Raw genomic sequence first — 19,589 nt, forward strand, 5'->3', positions numbered from 1 at the left:
CGCGGCCCCTCTCCTCCGCTTCCTTCCCCTGGCGCTGTGCTGGGGGCGCGCCGGGTCCTGGAGGGCGTGCAGGGGCATCGGGTGGCGGAGCCGGGGCGGGCGGGGGAGGTCAGCTAGCCGCCGGAGGAGTGGGCTCGGGCGGAGGGGGCGACTGTGCGCACGCAGGACGCAGGCTGGAGGGAGGGTCTCTGCCCTGCACCCACTGAGCAGGCAACAGTTTAGTTCTGATTCCAGCACTGCGGAGCGGGTGCTGAAATTCTCTCAGGGGCCTTAAGGGCTGTTTTCCCCGCTGGAAACAGTACTGCAGTCCATCAGCTTGCTTTACCTTTTCTTATTTTTATCTGCCTGATATTGACAGCCAGTATTTTGGTATTGTTCCTTCGAGTCTGACTTTTAAACTCAACCTCCTTCTATAACTTTGGAGATCATTCTGTCACTGATCCATCACTCTTTATTTTTAGCCTGACCAAAAAAAAAAAAAAGAACTGCTTTATATCATCATATACTGACTGGGAAGTACAGAATCTGGAACAATTTATTAATCTAAGTATATACCAAGTAGTTTTTAAATTCGTGAATTATTAAATATTTTGTAATTTATACTTGCTGTCTTTGTTTATGGTATATCCTGCTTACTTTGAGTTTATTTTGTTAATTGTGTGCTTTGATTTTATAGTTTTTGGTTAGCTTGAGCCAACTAAATATTTTAGGATTTTTCTTTTTTTCCCCTCTAAGACTTTGGGCATAGCCACTTTATTTGCTCTTGTTATTAGAGATCATGTATTTTTTTAAAAAAATTTGTTTCTTCCCCAACTGGATTTTTTCATAGCATTTTAAAGTTGGAAGGGAGCATTCTGAGAATTTGGAAACTATGCACTTTAGCCTAAAGAGCTGTAAAATAGCATAACAATTTGAAATCCTAACTTCTTGGAGTAAACATTGCTAAGTTTAAGAGAAGGAAATGTTCAGTTGTAGTGGCTTCAGCCTCCAGATTCCAGAGGAAAGCAATCTAAAGGTCTGAGGAGAATGAGCCATGCCTGAGACCAGACACAGGGTGGTTCCAGGAAAATTTCTGGCTGGGGAAATAGCCTGTCTCCCATGCAGGTTAGTTGTGTGCATGCATCAAATAGTATTAAGTTAGGTGTTAGTAAGGTAGGAAGTGTCTTTTCTGACTTTTACCACTTTCTGATAGGGCATGAAAACATAGTAAGAGAAAAAAGTATAATGGGGGCACTCTTGTATAGTCAAACCTCCCAGAGTAAACTCTTTTTGAGTCCAAACTGGCAGTGGACAGTTGGCCCTAAAAATCAAGTAGGTGGTCTGAGCAATTTTTATTTTTTTATTTTATTATTATTTTTTAAATATTTATTTGTTTGGTTTAAGTAAGCTCTACATCCAATGTGGGGCTTGAACTCACAACCCTGAGATCAAGAATCACATGCTCTACTGACTGAGCCAGCCAGGCATCCTGGCCTGAGCAATTTTATTTTATTTTACTTTTTTTGGCCTGAACAATTTTTAAACCTATGAACCTTTTTGCCAGCCCATTTAATAAAATTTCAAGGAATTTGTAATTAAAAAGGCTACACTAGACTAAGCCAAAGAAAATTTAGGGTGGCATGTAGAAAAAATGAGGATCGAAAAATAGTTGGATTGCTTCCATACTGTCTTGTTTAATCTTTATAATGCTGTGAGGCATGTACTGTGATTACTGTTCTGTTTTATAGATGAGTTAACCAAAACTTCGGTTAACTCATTTGTTCAGGATTTCTCAGCTCATAAGTTGGTGGAGGTGGGATTCAAATCCAGGCAATCTGATTACAAAGCCTAAATTCCAAGCCAATATGTTTTACCACCACAGTGGCTTCGTAGAGACCTGGTACAAAGGAGACTAATCAGTGAAAAATAATGCTGCAAAGTCATAAACCGAGTAAGAATATTGTACATATTCAGTAACACTTTGAGTCACTGTATAGTAGGCATTGTTGAGTATTGTTGGGGATGTAAGGATGGAGTCACCTGTCCTGTCATTAGTAGGGGAGAGAAATAAACAAATAATCCTAATACAATACAGTGTATACTATAAAAGAGTGCCATAGAGTTTGTGATTTAATGGAAGAGAATTCAGTTGAAGTTTAGACATACCAGCATTTGAATTCCTGTTTGGCTTTGTGACCTTTAACATGATAGTAAACCTTTTTCAGCTTCAGTTTTCTTATCTGTTAAGTGGAGATGAATTACTTCAAAGCGGAGTATTAAGCATTAAACAGAATATGTAAAGTACTGGCACACTGGTAAGCCCTGAATAAAGAAGACTGAATAATATTTAGAGGCAGAGTGGAGAAGGGGTTGGAGGTGTGGCTACCACTGGAGCCTTAAAGGGTAAGTAGTAGTTTTCGTTGTTGGGGAAGGAGGGCATCCTACCCAGATAGAACAGGAGGCGGGGTCACAGAACAGGAATATGGATTGTTGAGGGAATGGCAAGGAATCGTAGCTTTGTATAAAAAGTATTTGTGAAGGCCAAAATTTAAATGGTAATTGTGTATGGCTAGGCAGGGTGAGTACTACCCAATTTTGGCGGTTGGAAATTGCATACTTAGATATTAAAATTATAGGAAATCCTCAACAGTTTGTGAATTGTTACATTTTATTTAATATTTACCGTTTAAGACTTTTTCCCCCCAGTGACAATTAAAACTTCTTTTCCAAACGTTTCCAGCTAAGCACTTTCATTATTTCATTGCAAAATTTCATTCTAAGCTATAAAGGAAGACTTATACCACCACTAGAGGCATTTGCACTTAATTTGTGGAATGTATTTTGGGATTACTTTAAAAAGAAGAATCATAAAGTGACTGTTGCTTCCCTTAACCCTTTTACCGAGTATGTAGCCACATAGGGCCGATATTGCAAACTACCCTTTGTATATATGCCGACTGCCTTTTCTAAATCCAAATTTGAGACGTAACGGTGAGACAGAATTTTCAAATTGGGGCTGTTCTTAAAAAAATCTGAGAAAAAGTCCCATGTGTAAATCTTCCCTTCAGGTTAGCACAGACCAATGAATACTTCCACTGGATTTATAAATGTGGATTTATATGTAATGTATGTATGTACATGTATGATATGTAAATTCATGACCAGAATTATCTAAGTTGAAAATATTAAATGCCATTTAGGAAAGCTGCTTTTGTATTCCAACTTGTTATTCTCATACAAATTGCTAAAATGACACAAAGATCAGATTTCACATGAGAAAAACGGACTGCTTCCTAGACCAGGTAGTTTTAGAGTGCTAGGAAAGAAAATATGCTGGACTTCATTCTGAGTAGTGAACAGGAACTGGGCAGGAAATGGCTGTGGCTGAACCACTACCTGATAATAATCATAACATGATTGAATTTGACATTTAATGAGAGGAAGTAAAGGAGAGAAAAAGTGCACTGTATGCAGCTTTCCAGTTTCAGAAACAGTAGGGGAAGAGGACTGTTAAAAGTGTTTCTACAAAAAAAAAAAAAAAGCGTTTCTATAGAAGTTTTGAAGGTATGTAGTAGGCACTGATATTTGTTGCATGAGTGAAAGCACCTTAGTAAAACATTCCATAAAAGGTCTGTTACAGATAGCAAAAAACTTAACTAAAGTTGTGTGGCACGAATTTTGGTGCTCTGCAGACCTACATTCAAGTCTCGGTTCTACAGTCCATCAGTTGTGTGACTTTGGGCTCATTATGTAATCTTTTCGAGGTTCAGTTTTATTTAATCATAAAGTGGAGATACTGTGCAAGACTTTGAAAATTAAATTAGCTAATGTACGTAAAGTACTTGACACATTGTCTGGCTTATAAGACATGTTCAAAAAACAGTTGTTGCTGTTATTTGACTAAGTTGAATAGGTGTGATTTTTATTTTATTTATTCATTCATTCATTTATTCATTTATTTATTTATGTTAAAGGGTGGGGTGCAGAGAGGGAGAGGCAGAGAATCTTAAGCAGGCGCCACACTGGGTGTGGATCCTGAGACAGGGCTCAATCTCACAACCCTGAGATCGTGACCTGAGCGGAAATCCAGAGTCGGAGGCTTAACTGACTGAGCCACCCAGGTGCCCTGAACAGATGTGTTTTTTTTTTTTAAAATGCAATTCTCAAATAGAGTAAGGAGAGCCAGAAAATGGCAAACAAACAAATAAAACCTTAAGAGGAGACGATAGGATGTTACACAGGCAATAGGCACAGTTGAATAAAAAAATCAAGTCATTGCAGCCACATACAAAACAAGGGAAAAGATAGGGAAAGGGCATCATATTCTCAACTTTTTTTCCTGAAGAAAGTACGTCAGACTCATTAAACCAGATAGAGTAAATAAGATTTTGCTATTCTAAATGGCAATAAAAAAAATACTGAAATTGGGTCTCTTGTACGGTGAGTTTACTATATACACGGAAAGGGACTTTTTTCCTCAAATCCCTTAGCCACATTCTTATCTCTGAAATTCTTTCAACAGATAAAAGCCATTAATTTTACAGTCATAGAGAAGGCTTTAATTGCAAGTAATCTTGGGAGATAGAGCCGGTTAATTTAACTACATATATTTCCCAAGTATTGATTCCATATATCTCATTGCCTACTATATATCTTTTGGGCAGTGAGTGTCTAAATGTATTATATGTTGGAAAATAAACATATCTTCTTGTTCCCAAATCTGTTTCTCCTCTGTATTCCCAATCCTAATGAATAGTTCTTCTATTGTTCAAGCCAGGAATCATGGAGCATCCTTACTCTTTCACTGTCTGTACCTTTCATATCCAGTCAATAACTACATCTGGTCTTTCTCTTTACTGGTCTTTCTCTTTACTAGCTATCCATCTTTTAACCATGCCCTGTCCCAACACCCACCCCTCATTGCCACTGACTTATTTTAGGTACTCATCATTTTTTCCCCCAGATTATTATTAGTCTCCTTGGTTTTAATTTAGCCTCATATTAATCAGTTCTTCACACAACTTCCTTCTAGAATGATGTTGCTGAATACTAATAAGTCATATTCAAGTTATATTCTTAATGCCAGCACATGATGATAATTAATAAATATTAGATCCATCCATATAGCTTAAACTTAAGATAGTACTAAGTGACTTGTATACCTATACCTAGAGTTTTCTTTGTGAGAAAGGTTTTATTTATTTATTTTTTTAAAGATTTTATTTATTTATTTGACAGAGAGAGACACAGTGAGAGAGGAACACAAGCAGGGGGAGTGGGAGAGAGAGAAGCAAGCTTCCCACCAAGGAGGAAGCCCGATGTGGGACTCGATCCCAGGACCCCGGGATTATGACCTGAGCCGAAGGCAGACACTTAACAACTGAGCCACCTGGCGCCCCGTAGGAAAGGTTTTAACAACTACTTTATTTTCATTAATAGAGGGCTACTTAGTTTATTTATTTGTTTTTGAATGAACATCAATAGTTTGTATCTTTTTTAAGATTTATTTATTTGAGAGAGAGAGAGCATGAGTAGGGGTGGGGGGGCAGAGGGAGAGGGGAGAGAGTCTTAAGCAGACCATGCTGAGCACAGAGCTGGACTCGGGACTCCATCTCAGGACCCTGAGATCATGACCTGAGCTGAAACCAAGAATTGGATGCTTAATGGGCTGCTCCATCCAGGTGCAGCAATAGTTTATTTCAAAGAGTTTGTCTGTTTTATCTAAGTTGTTAAATTGGCATAAAATTGTTCATAATATTCTCTTATTATATTTTTAATGTTATAAGATCTATGGCTATGTCCCCTCTCTCATTCCTGATTGTTAATTGGTGTATTTTTTCATTTTTTTCTTTTCAGTTTGGCTAGAGATTTGTCTGTTTTATTGATTTTCAAAGGAGCAGCTTTTGGTTTTCTTTATTGATTTTTTGTTCTCAATTTCACTGATTTCTATTCTTTATTATTTTCTTTCTGTTCTTCACTTTGCATTTTATTTGCTTGTATCTTTAAAAACTTAGCTCATTAATTTATTGTCTTCTGATATAAATGTTTAATGCTGTAAAATTTCCCTCTAAATAGTGCTTTGGCTACATCCCGTGAATTTTGATACGTTGTATTTTCATTTTTGTTCAGTTCAGAAATCCTTGCTGATTTTATTTGTGATTTCTTCTTTGACCCCATTGGTTACAAATGAGTATGCACATGGGATTTTTTAGATACTAATTTCTGATTTAATTTCAGTGTGCTCAGAGAACATACATTGTAAGATTTGAATCATTTTATGGGGCTCCTGGGTGGCTCAGTCGTTGGGCTTCGGCTATAATCATTTGGCCATTATTTCTTCAATTTCTGGGTGGCTCAGTCGTCTGCCTTCGGCTCAGGTCATGATCCCAGGGTCCTGGGATCGAGCCCCGCATCGGGCTTTTTTAGATACTAATTTCTGATTTAATTTCAGTGTGCTCAGAGAACATACATTGTAAGATTTGAATCATTTTATGGGGCGCCTGGGTGGCTCAGTCGTTGGGCTTCGGCAATAATCATTTGGCCATTATTTCTTCAATTTCTGGGTGGCTCAGTCGTCTGCCTTCGGCTCAGGTCATGATCCCAGGGTCCTGGGATCGAGCCCCGCATCGGGCTCCCTGCTCCGCGGGAAGCCTGTTTCTCCCTCTCCCTCTCCCCCTGCTTGTGATCCTGCTCTCACTGTGTCTCTCTCTGTCAAATAAATAAATAAAATCTTAAAAAAAAAAAAAAAAGATTTGAATCATTTTAAATTTATTGAGACTGTTTTATGGCCCAGAATATGGTTTGTCTTGGTAAATGATTCATGTGCACTTGAAAAGAAAGTTGGGTGGAGTGGTATAAACGTCAGATCAACTTGATTGGTAGAATTGCTCAAGTTTTCTCTATCCTTACTGATTTTATGTCTACTTGTTCTAGCAGTTTTTGAGAGAAGGGTATTGAAATCTCTGAATATCATTTTGGACTTGCCAGTTTCTGCTTATACTTTCATCAGTTTGGCTTTGTATATTTTGAAGTTCTCTTACTAGAGGTATGCATATTTAGGATTGTTGTGATTTCTTGATGAATTGGATCCCTTTATCATTGTGAAATGGCTCTCTTTATTTCTGGTAATATGCTTTGCTCTGAAATCTACTCTGACAATATTGCCTCTCTAGCTTTCTTTTGATTGGTATTAGCATGGTGCATATTTTTCCATCATTTTACTTTTATCCATTTGTGTGTATTTGAAGTAGTTTCTGGTAGATGGCATATAGTTCAGTCTTCGTTTTTTTATCCAGTTTTCTAATTCTTGCTTTTTAGTTTAGACCACTTATATTTAATGTGATTATTGATATTGTTGGGTTTAAATCTATTATCTTGCGATTTGTGTTTTATTTGTCCCATCTGTTTTGTTTTTGCTCTTTGCCTTCTACTTTGTATTATTTGAGTATTTTTTATGACTCTCCTTTATATCTTTTTTTTTTTTTTTTTGGCTTTTTATTATCTATAGCTTTTTGTTTTGGTTTGTTTTTTGGGTTTATTGTTTGTTTGTAGTGTTTATATATATCTAACTTATCACAGTCTGTTTTTGGGTAAAATACCACTTCACATATTATATAACAACCTTAAAACACTATAGTTCTATTTCTCCTTTTCATTCTTGTGTTGTTGTCATACATTTTAGTTGTACATACGTTTAAATCCCACAATATGGTTTTAGTTTTTTAGTTTTAAATGGTCAGTTCTCTTAAGTGGATTTAAAAATGATATTTAGGAAAGGGCTCTTATTTTTACCCACATTTGTCCCATTTTCAAGGCTCTTCTTTCCTTTGAAATTCCTTTTCCATATGGTATCATTTTCCTTCTGCCTATGATTACCTTTAGCATTTATTGTAAGTTGAACTACTGCTGAGAATTTTTTCAGCTTTTATATGTCTGAACCCCCCCCCTTTTTTTTTGTACTTCAGTTTTCAAATGTATTTTTATTGGGTATAGAATTGTAGGTGGACAGTTTTTTTCTTTCAGGACTTTAATGATATGACTTTAATGATGCTCCGCTATTTTCTCATTTGCATTTTTCTGACATGAAATCTACTGTTATCTTTATTTCTTTATACTGAAAGTGTTTTTGGTCTCTGGCTACTTTTAGAATGATCTCTTTACCACTGGTTTAAAGCACTTTTATTATGATGTGCTTTGGTGTAGTTTTATGTTTCTTATGCTTAGGGTTAGTTGAGCTTCTTGGGTGTGTGGATTTGTCATTGTCATCAAATTTAGAAAAATTTTGGCCATTATTTCTTCAAATAGTTTTTCTCTCTTCCTTCACTCTCTCCTTTCATTCTGGTACTCCAGTTACACATACATTGACAAATTGATATTGTTCCACACCTAACTGATCCTGGGTTTTTTTGTTTTTTTTTTCCCCCTCCTTGTTTCAATTTGAATAATGTCTATTGCTATGTCTTCAAAATTACTGACATTTTCTTCTACTGATTTCTAATCTGCTGTTAATCTTATCCATTGTATTTTTCTCATTAAACATTGTATTTTTCATCTCTAAAAGTTTGATTTGAATCTTGTTTATATCTTCCATGTCTTTCCTTAACAGTGGTCATGTTTTCTTCTTTTACTTTCTTAAATATATGGAGTCTATAATAGACAGGTTGTTTTTTTTTTTTTAATCGTGGTTAAAAATACGTCACATAAAATTTACCATCTTAACCATTTTCACCCTTTTTACTTAACCAATTTTAGAGTTTTAAGTATATTCACATTGTTGTGAAACAACTGTCTGGAACTTTTTCATCTTTTTTAAAAAAATTTTTTTTTAGATTTTATTTATTTATTTGACACAGAGAGAGAGAGCACACACAAGCAGGGGAAGTGGCAGGCAGAGGGAGAGGGAGAAGCAGGCTCCCTGTTGAGCAGGGAGCCCGATGCAGAGCTTGATCCCAGGACCCTGGAACCACAACCTGAGCCGAAGGCAGATGCTTAACTGACTGAGCCACCTAGGCGCCCCAGAACTTTTTCATCTTACAAATCTGAAACACCTCCTCTTTTCTTCTCCCCCCAGATCCAGGTACCTACTCTTCTACTTTCTGTCTCTATGAATTTGACTATACTAGGTACCTTATATAAATGGAATCATACAGTATTTTTCTTTTTGTGACTGATTTATTTCATTTAGCATAATGTCCTCAAGATTCATCCATGTTGTAGTTTATGACAGGATTTCCTTTAAGGCTGAATAATATCTTATTGTACGTATATACATCATTTTCTGTATCCAGTGATCTATTGGTAGATGTTTGGCTTACTTCTACCTCTTGGTTATTGTGGATAGTGCTGCTCTGAACATGGGTATGCAAATATCTTTTCAAGACCAAGCCTTCACTCCTTTTAGATATATATCCAGAAGTGGGATTGCTGGGTCATAGGGTAATTCTGTTTTTAATTTTTTGAGGAACCTCTATAATGTTTTCCATAGTGGTTGCACTATTTTACCATTCCACTAACAGTACAAAAGAGTTCCAGTTTTTCTACATCATTGCCAACAGTTGTTATTTTCAGTTTTGTTGATAGTAGCTATCTTAATGGGTGTGAAATGATATCTCATGGTTTTGATTTGTATTTCCCTGATGATTAGTGATGTTGAGCACCTTTTCATATGCTTGTTGGCATTTGTACACATCTTTGGAGAAATGTCTATTCAGGTCTTTTGCCTGTGTTTTAATTGAGTGATTTTTTGTTGTTAAGAAGGAGTTCTTTATATATTCTAGTTATTAACTCCTTATCAGTTATATAATTTGCAAATATTTTCTTCCATTGTATATGCTTTTCACTCTATTGATTGTAGCCTTTGATGCATAAAAGTTTTAAGTTCGATATAGTCCTATTTATATTTGCTGTTGTTGTCTGTACTTTTGGTGTCATATCCAAGAAATCATTGCCAAGTCCAAAATCCTGGAGTTTTGCCCCTTAGTTAATCTAGGAGTTTAATAGTTTTAGCTCTTTATTCATTTTTTGTTAATTTCTGTAACTAGAGAGTCACGTGCATTCTTTTGCACGTGACTCTCTAGTTCTCCCAGCATCAGTTGTCGAAGAGTCTATTCTTTTGCACTGAGTAGTCTTTGCATTCTTGTCAAAGATCATTTGACCATATATGTGAGGGTTTATTTCTGGACTCTGTTCTATTCCATTGGTCTTTTTGTCTGCCTTTATGCCAGTAGTACACTGTTTTGATTAGTATAGCTTTGTAATATGTTTTGAAATAAATTGTGAGTCCTTCTACTTTCTTCCTCTTTTTCAAAATTATTTTGTCTATTTGGGGTCCTTGAGATGCCATATGAATTTCAGGATGGATTTTTTTTTTTTTTTTAAGATTTTTTTTATTTATTTGACAGAGAGAGACACAGCGAGAGAGGGAACACAAGCAGGGGGAGTGGGAGAGGGAGAAGCAGGCTTCCCGTGGAGCAGGGAGCCCGATGCGGGGCTCGATCCCAGGACGCTGGGATCATGACCCGAGCCGAAGGCAGACACTTAACGACTGAGCCACCCAGGCGCCCCAGGATGGATTTTTTATTTTTGCAAAAAAATACTGTGGAATTTTGATAGAAATTGCACTGAGTCTGTAGATCACTTTGGATAGTGTGGACTTCTTTAATAATACTAAGTCTTCCAATCCATGAACATAAGGTTACTTTCCACTTACTTTTGCTTCCTTTAATTTTTTTCAGCAATGTTTTGTATAAGATACTGGTTTTAATGTCCTTCCTTACTTATCCTATCACTTATGTTATTCCTGGGTCCGTTTTTAGAACTGATTTTTCTCCTTATGATGGATTGTATTTTCCTATTTCTTTGCATGCTTGCTAATTTTTGTTTGGATATCAGACATTGTGAATTTTGTTGTTTGGAGCTACCTTTCCTTTGTATTATTTTTAATATTTTGAGATTTCTTCTGAGATACAGTTAAATTACTTAGAAACAGTTTAATTTTCTAAGGCTTGTTTTTTAAGTTTTGTTAGGTGACACCTGAGCATCCTTTAGTACAAGGCTAAACAGGCACAATGCCCTTCTGGATATTCTAGCTGTTGCCCATTGTTACAGGATTTCTTCACTCTGTGAACTCTTATCATTCCTAGGTGAACTTTGCTAATTGTTCTCCTTGCTCCTTTCTGGTGGTTCTATCCCTGGTTTCAGATAGTTTCCTTGCATACATGTGCTGATCAGTATTCAGCAGGAGACTCAGGGGAAATGTTCTACAGAATTCCAGAGCTTTCTTTGTGCTTTTTTCTCCTTCCTGGTACTTTGCCCTGGGAACTGTAGCTACCGTGGTGTCCCTGAACCCCCTTATCTGTCTTCTCAATTTGGGGAGTCTGTCTGGATCTGATTTTCCTATCTTAGTATTGTATCCCGGAAACTCTACCCTTGGGAAGTCATACGGCTTACTTTTATTGCCTCTTTCAGAGATTGTGCTGCCTGTTGCCCAATGTCTGAAAACTTTTCACTATTGTGTCCATGTTTTTAGTATTTAAGATGGGGAGATTAATCTGGTCCCTGATACTCCATCATGGTTAGAAATGGAAGTCCCTGTATATTAAGTTTTAAAGTAATAATTTTAATAGAAAGTACATAAAGTACCATTTTTTATTGTTTTAATTAAGTCCCATGATTTCAGAATGTATTAGCTTTGCATATCCAGAACCAAAATATACCATATGTTTTGACTGGATGAATGTGCCTATGTTCATCCCCCTCACCATTTCTATTTCGTTTAAAACAGATATATGAAAGTATGATGAGTTAAAAGGTGAGCAACTAATTGCATTTTCTTCTTTTATAAACCCAGTTCTCATGACAAAAATTGTGTGAGTGTGAAAAACGTGACTAGATTATTACTAGGGGAAATTAATGAGAAGTGTTTATTTCTCTAAGAGTATAATTATTCAGTTTTTATCATCATCGGAAAATATTTGTAACAATGACTAAAAATGCTGCTATGATCCAGAGTTTTAGTTTATATTGTGAGCAATCATTTTAACTTAACCTTTGAAGTAATAGGTATTAAATACACTGTTAAAAATCTCTGTGGAGAAAATGGGCTTTAAGATATTAGAAGAGTGTATCTAAAAATCTGTCTCCTCATTGATCATAGGCAACTGAGTATGACCTTTTTCTTTTGATGGAGGTGGATTTGTAAATTTGTAAAATCAAAACATAGGGATAGGGCACCTGGGTGGCTCAGTTGGTTAAGCGACTGCCTTCGGCTCAGGTCATGATCCTGGAGTCCCTGGATCGAGTCCCGCATCGGGCTCCCTGCTCGGCGGGGAGCCTGCTTCTCCCTCTGACCCTCTCCCCTCTCATGTGCTCTCTCTCTCTCTCATTCTCTCTGTCTCAAATAAATAAATAAAATCTTTAAAAAAAAAAACAAAACAAAAAAAAACATAGGGATAGTTCTCTTGTGCTTATCCTATTCTTTTCCATCACTGCAACCATACTAAATGAGAAAATAAGCTTGAGGAAGGCTTTATGTATATTAAGTTGATAGTTTGTGTATAGAAAATTAACATGAAAAAGGAGGTATTTTAAAACTGAATTAAAGCTTATTATAGCTATTTCTTTTTTATTTTGACATAATTTCAAACTTTAAGGAAGTTATATAAGAAAAGTATAGGGCCTGGGTAACTCCATTGGTTGAGCATCCGACTCTTGATTTAGGCTCAGGTCATGATATTGGAGTCCTGAGATTGAGCCCTGCATCAGGCTCCACGCTCAGTGGGGAGTCTACTTGGGATTCTCTCTCTGCCTCTCCTTCTGTCCCTCCCCCTGTTCATGCTTTGTCTCTCTCTCTCTCTAAAATAAATAAAATATTTTAAAAAAGAATAGTATAAAGAATTTCTGTGTGCCCTTCAACCAAGATTAACTATATATTAACATTTTCCTACATTTGCTTTATCCTTACTTTTATCCATATGTGTACACACACACATACACGTATATGTATATATATATTATTTTTTTTCTGACTCATTTGAGTCATGATACTCCTTTACTTCTACATACCTCAGTTTTATTTCCTAAAAACAAGACGATTCACCAACATAAGCAAAGTGCAAGTGATCAAAAATCAGGAAATTAACATGGATACAATAACTATTATTTAATCTGCTGATTTTATTCACATTTCACCAGTTGTCACAATACTCTCCAGATAGCAAAAGAAAATCCAGGATCACATGCTGTATGTAGTCTTCAGGTCTCTTTAGTTTCCTTTAAACTGGAATATTTCTTAAGCCTTTGTTTGTATTTCATGATACTGACATTTTTTGAAGTGTTAAGATGTTATTTTGTTGAATGTCCTTCCATTTTAGTTTGGTTGATTTTTCTCCCATGATTGGATTCAGGTTATATACTTTGGGCAGGGATACCACAGATATAATGTTGTGTTTTTCACAGTACACTATATCAAGAAGCAAATGCTGCAATTTCTCATGTTACAGGTGATGATAACTTTGATCATTTAGTTAAGGTAACACCTGCCAGGTTTCTCCAGAGTCACTCTTTGTAGCTAATAAGTATCTGTGGAGATATTTTGATTATGTAAATATCCTATTACTTTCAAACTTGTCTGTTAGCTTTAATATTTATTGCTGTTTCTTGCATGAATCCGTTATTAAGATGGTTGCTTAAAAGTTCTCATCACAGGGGTGCCTGGGTTGGTTCAATTGGCTAAGTGTCCGACTCTTGATCTCAGCTCAAGTCTTGGTGTCAGGGTTATGAGTTCAAGCCCCACATTGGGCTCCACGCTAGACATGAAGCCTACTTAAAAAAAAAAAAGGTTCTTATCATAGAGGTGCATGACTGGCTCAGTCAGTAGAGCATGCAACTCTTGATCTAGGGGTTGTGAGTTCCAAGTGCCACGTTGGGTGTAGAGCCTACCCAAAAAAAAGTTCTCGTCACAAGGAAAAAAATTGTAATTGAGGTAAGGTAATAGATGTTAACCAAATTTATTGTGGTGATCATTTCACAATATATACATATATCAAATCATGTTGTACAACTTAAACTTATGCAGTGTTCTGTATCAATTATATCTCAGTAAAACTGGGAAAAAAGATTGTTGCCAAATGGTGACTTTTTTTTTTTCTAATTCTATAATTTCTTCTGTGTTAGCTGGCTTGCTGCTATATCGAAAAGCTTCCCTCTCATTCATTCATTCATTCATTCATTCATATCAGTATAGACTCATTGATTCTTACTTTAACTTTTGACAATGTCCCTATCATTCTTTGAGCCTTCTTAACTTCTGACCCCATGAGATGTTCCAGAATCATTTTGTACTGTCTCTGTGCCAACTAGAATCAGACATTTCTCTAAGGAGCCTTGGTTTCTTTTACTGTAGAATGGTATTTAGAGATCTGGTTGCTACATGTGCTTATTGCTACTAAGGAATCATTGCTTCTAGGCCCTCTTAGTGGACATAGCTAAATGTGTATATATGAGTATGTATGTGTGTGGATCTGTGTAATACACCTTTATTTTCAGAAAGGATTATTGAGTTAAGCAGTGTCATGGCTACTAAGAATAAAAAAGTGAATATATTCTTAAGCTGCATAACCAAGTGATCCTGTCCCAATTAATAGAAGTTATAAGTCTACTGTGTTTTGTATTCTTCAGATAAACAGATTATTTTGTTGGCCAACGAGATTTCAGGAATTATTTATATCTTATCTGGTGAGGAAGATGACTTGGATGGTAAAGGGAATGGAAATCATGTTTTATGAAGAACAGTTGAAGGAGCTACCAACATTTAGTCTGGGAAAAGAAAGATTAACAATAGTATATATTTATTACATTATTTTATTCGAAGTCTGAAGATGTGGTAAATATATTTTGTACTCATTTAGAGTGTATAACTAATACAGGTGAATGGAGCTTAAGAGAGACAGTTTCTCTCTGCATAAGGAAAACTTTGAGGCAAACTCTTTTAATGGAGTGAGCTGTCTTGAAAACTTCAAACTCAGTTATTACCTCTGTAAAATCAGAGGGAAAGTTTGCCCATTTTTATATAATTAATTCATGCTGTGGGAATTTGGAACTACTTGAAAGACAGCTTAGTATGCTATATTTAGTGGCTTAGTTAATTGTATGTCTCACAAGATGCATCATGAGGAAAAGATTCTGTTCTAAATAAGTGTAAGACATAACGTGTACATACTCTTCTTTTGGATATTTATAATGCACAGGAGAAGGCTCTGAGACGTCCTTAAGTAAGGAAACTTTTATCTGAGTTTTTCTAAACCAGTAGATTTAGGGGACAGGTTAGGCTGCCGATGGAATCTACATACCTGGTATTTAAACCAAGGTACCTGAAGTGATCATCAAGGGACTAAATAAAGCCAGAGAAGATGTCCAAGTGCTGAGCTCAGGGAGAAGAAGAAAGCCAGCAAAGAAACTGAGTAGTAGCCAGACAGTTAGGAGCAAACCCAAGAGAGGTTTCGTAGAAGCTACATAAATAAGAAGCGGCATAAATAAAGTGTTCCAAGAGGAGGGAACATAATCGGCTACATCATATACTGCAGGTAGGTTGAGTACAATGAACAACTGAGACCTGACCATTGGATTTAGCAACTAGAAGTCATTGGTATCCTTAAAGAGAGCTTTCAGTAGGGTGTGGGGAGTAAAGGCATGGTTGGATTGAAGAGAGAGGGTGGAGGAATTGGAAGAGATAGCAAAGCTTTGCTGTGACAGAGAGAAGAGAAATGGAATAGTTGCAGTTGTTGAGCACTTACTCTGGTCTTTTATTGTTGAAAAGATAAGGCAAAAATGAAAAGAATAAACTATACGTAGTTGAGCTAATGATTCTGGTTTAAGTAGTAGTTGTAGCATGTTTATAAAGTACCTTTCTCTGTGGTATGGATTTGAATGGGCTGGAAATTGAACTATTGGTTTCTTGATGTATAGAAAATTCCCTCAGATTAGAAGAATGTTGTCAGTTTAGGGATGCCTGGGTGGCTCAGTTGGTTAAGTGTCTGCCTTCGTCTCAGGTCATGATACTCATCGGGTTCCCTGCTCAGTGGGGAGTCTGCTTCTCACTCTTCCTCTCCCTTGCCCCTGTCCCCCGGCTCATGTTCTTTCTCTGTCTCAAGTAAATAAAATCTTACCAAAAAAAATGTAAGTTTAGTGTCTGTTAAATTGTGTTACATTCTTGAGTTTCCAGGCAGTTTAGGCCAGTTGGCTTGGTAGTTAGTAGTAATATGGAACAAAGCCCCCAAATTTCATTTTTATTAATCCTGACTTGATGATGTGGACATATTAATAATGGTGTTACATAAAATAGTGAGATTTGTTGACCAGCAGCATGTTCATCATTTTAAAAATGACTTGGTTTCCAACGATAATTTGTCCCCTAAGAAGTATTCTGGTACATAAAAGCCATAAATCCTAGTTTTAAATTGGCCACTGTAACTATAGGATAAGAAAACTCAGGGAACACAATTTAGTTCTCATTTCTACTTTACCATTAACTCTCCATCTACTTTCTGAGAACTAAGCCCAGTCACTAAGTCCAATTACAGTTGATTCTTGTTATTTCTATAAGGTGGCAGCAAACATTGAATTCGTGAACATTAAAGCATAGCTCCTAGGGGAAATACAGGGTTAAGTTTCTATTAGCCACCGGTCACAACATTTTCATCAACTGATCAATACATAACCTTGTTTCATATGTGTTACTGTTTAGAGACATCTTATTTATTATTTATTGTTGGTTTATTAACATTGAATTCATGGTCAACAGCACTATAACTCATACATAAATGAAACTTACCTAACACACATTTTCTTCATAAGGTATAGCAAAGCCTTCTTTTTAAAAATTTTTTTATTTAAATTCAATTTAGTTAATGTATACTGTATTATTAGTTTCTGGGGTAGAATTTAGTGATTTATCAGTTGCATATAACAGCCAGTGTTCATTACATCATGTGCCCTCCTTAATGCCTATCACCCAATTACCTCATATCCCCTACCCACCTCTCCTCCAGCAACCCTCAGTTTGTTTCCTAAAGTTCAGCATCTCTTATGGTTTGCCTCTCTCTCAGTTTTCATCTTATTTTATTTTTCCTTCCCTTCCCCTATGGTCATCTGTTTTGTTTCACATTTGAGTGAAATCATATGGTATTTGTCTTTGACTGACTTATTTCACTTAGCATCACCCTCTAGTTCCATCCATATCATTGCAAATGGCAAGATTTCATTCTTTTTGATGGCTTTTTGAGTAATACTCCATTGTGTGTACACACACACACACATATATACATATATATACACCACATCTTTATCCATTCATCTGTTGATGGACATCTGGGCTTTTTCCATATTTTGGCTATTGTGGACATTGCTGCTATAAACCTTTGGGGTGCATGTGCCTCTTTAGATCACTATGTTTGTATCCTTTGGATAAATACCTAGTAGTGCAATTGCTGGGTCGTAGGGTAGTTCTATTTTTAGCTTTTTGAGGAACCTCCATACTATTTTCCAGAGTGGCTGCACCAGTTTGCATCCCCACCAACAGTGTAAGAGGGTTCCCCTTTCTCCATATTCTTGGCAACATCTGTTGTTCCCTGAGTTGTTAATTTTAGTCATTTTGACCCGTGTGAGGTGGTATCTCATTGTGGTTTGATTTGTATTTCCCTGATTCCAAGTGATATTGAGCATTTTTTATGTGCCTGCTGGCCATTTGTATGCCTTCTTTGGAGAAATGACTGTTCATGTCTTCTGCCCATTTCTTGATTGGAATTTTTGCTTTTTGGGTGTTGAATATGATAAGTTCTTCATAGGTTTTGGCTACTAGCCTTTTATCTGTTAAGTCATTTGCAAATATCTTCTCCCATTCTGTAGGTTGCCTTTTAGTTTTGTCGACTATTTCCTTTGCTGTGCAAAAGCATTTTATTTATTTATTTATTTTTTAAAAGATTTTATTTATTTATTTGACAGAGAGAGACACAGTGAGAGAGGAACACAAGCAGGGGGAGTGGGAGAGGGAAAAGCAGGCAGGGAGCCCGATGCGGGGCTCGATCCCAGGACCCCGGGATCATGACCTGAGCCGAAGGCAGACGCTCAATGACTGAGCCACCCAGGCGCCCCTGCAAAAGCATTTTATCCTGATGAAGTCCCAATAGTTCATTTTTTGCTTTTGTTTCCCTTGCATTTGGAGACGTGTCTAGCAAGAAGTTGCTGCGGCCAAGGTCAAAGAGGTTACTGCCTGTGTTTTTCTCTCAAAGCCTTCTTTCATTAGGAACACTAGACAGCACTTCAGCCCTACCCTTGGGGGCCATTTTAAACAAAAAAAATTAGCAACAAAAAGCAAAAATTGAAAAATTGTCACAAAACAGACCACAAAAAGGATACTTAATTATAGTATGAAAGCTGTCTTAAGAAGACAGAGCATCATCTTGTTCGATCTCAGCTGGAAACCTGCACATCAGACATCTCAATTTTTTTGCTACTCTGTACATGTCTGGAAATGATTAGGAAAGTACTATGAGTATTGATTTTGAGCTTACAAATTAAAAATTAGATAGGCAAATTTGCATATAGCAGAATCTGGGAATAATGAAGACTATTAGGTAAGAGGTGGTTGTCCAAAATGTTAAATGAATATTTTGGAAGATATTTATATAACCAAATCATATTTATGAATATTAGGATTCCAGTTTACTGAAACTGTAACTATTTGGAAATTGAAATCTAAAACTTGTAATTTTATCAAAGTTGTACAGATATGTATCTTAAGAGTATAATTCTGGTACCAATTCCAGTGTGTATGTTTTTCCCGCACCATCAAGCAATTCTCTAGCATCAGCTGGGTGTCCTATAATTCAACTCAATTCTGACACTATCACCTGGAGGTAACATCACATCCTACCAGTTAAGGGTTCGGTCCCACAAGACTGCTACCTGCCCCCCCCCATGGCAGTCACAAGTCCAGTTTGTCACCAGTGCTTTTTACTTACCTGTAGATTGGAGGTTCCCATGACCCCTCCTGGAGTTCAGTTAATTTGCTAGAGCAGCTGATCGTACTCAGAGAAACATTTTATTTACTAGATTACTGGTTTTTTACAAAAAGATATAACTTAGGAACAGATAGGTATGAGATACGTAGGACATGATATGGGGAAAGGGCACAGAGCTTCCATGCTGTCTGAGCACACCACTCTCCCCAAATCTCCACATGTTCACCAACCTGGAAGCTCTCTGAATCATGTACTTTTGGGTTTTTATGGAGGCTTGATTATATAGGCATGATTGATTAAATCATTGACCATTGGCAGTTGAACTCAATCTCCAGCCGCTCTCTGCTTGCAGGAGGTTGGGGGAAGGTAGGGAGTACAAGACTGAAAGTTCCAACCCTTTAATCACATGGTTGACTCCGCTGGCAGCCAGTACTCTTGTTTAGGTGCTTTCCAAAAGTCACCCTATTACAACAAAACACACCTTTATCACTCTCATCATAGGAAATTCAAAGGGTTTTAAGAGCTCTGGGCTGGTAATAGGAACGAAGACCAAATATAGTTGACCCTTCAGCAACAGGGGTTTGAATTCCGTGA

The 19,589-nt window shown here is 36.8% G+C and overlaps 1 protein-coding gene across 3 annotated transcripts in view; it reads left to right on the plus strand.

Moving 5' to 3' along the window:
• The window catches only part of PHTF2 (putative homeodomain transcription factor 2), a 116,254-nt gene that overhangs the window by 531 nt on the left and 96,134 nt on the right, over positions 1-19,589 (plus strand). The window contains exon 2 of one of the 3 annotated variants that reach the window (XM_078060062.1): positions 5,218-5,387. The exons of the other annotated variants lie outside the window; for them this stretch is intronic. The gene's annotated coding sequence lies outside the window, so the exon portion shown is untranslated. The remainder of the gene's footprint in view (positions 1-5,217; positions 5,388-19,589) is intronic. 3 annotated transcript variants of the gene reach the window in all.

Source organism: Halichoerus grypus, chromosome 12, assembly GCF_964656455.1.
Source record: "Halichoerus grypus chromosome 12, mHalGry1.hap1.1, whole genome shotgun sequence".
Classification (NCBI taxonomy): domain Eukaryota; kingdom Metazoa; phylum Chordata; class Mammalia; order Carnivora; family Phocidae; genus Halichoerus; species Halichoerus grypus.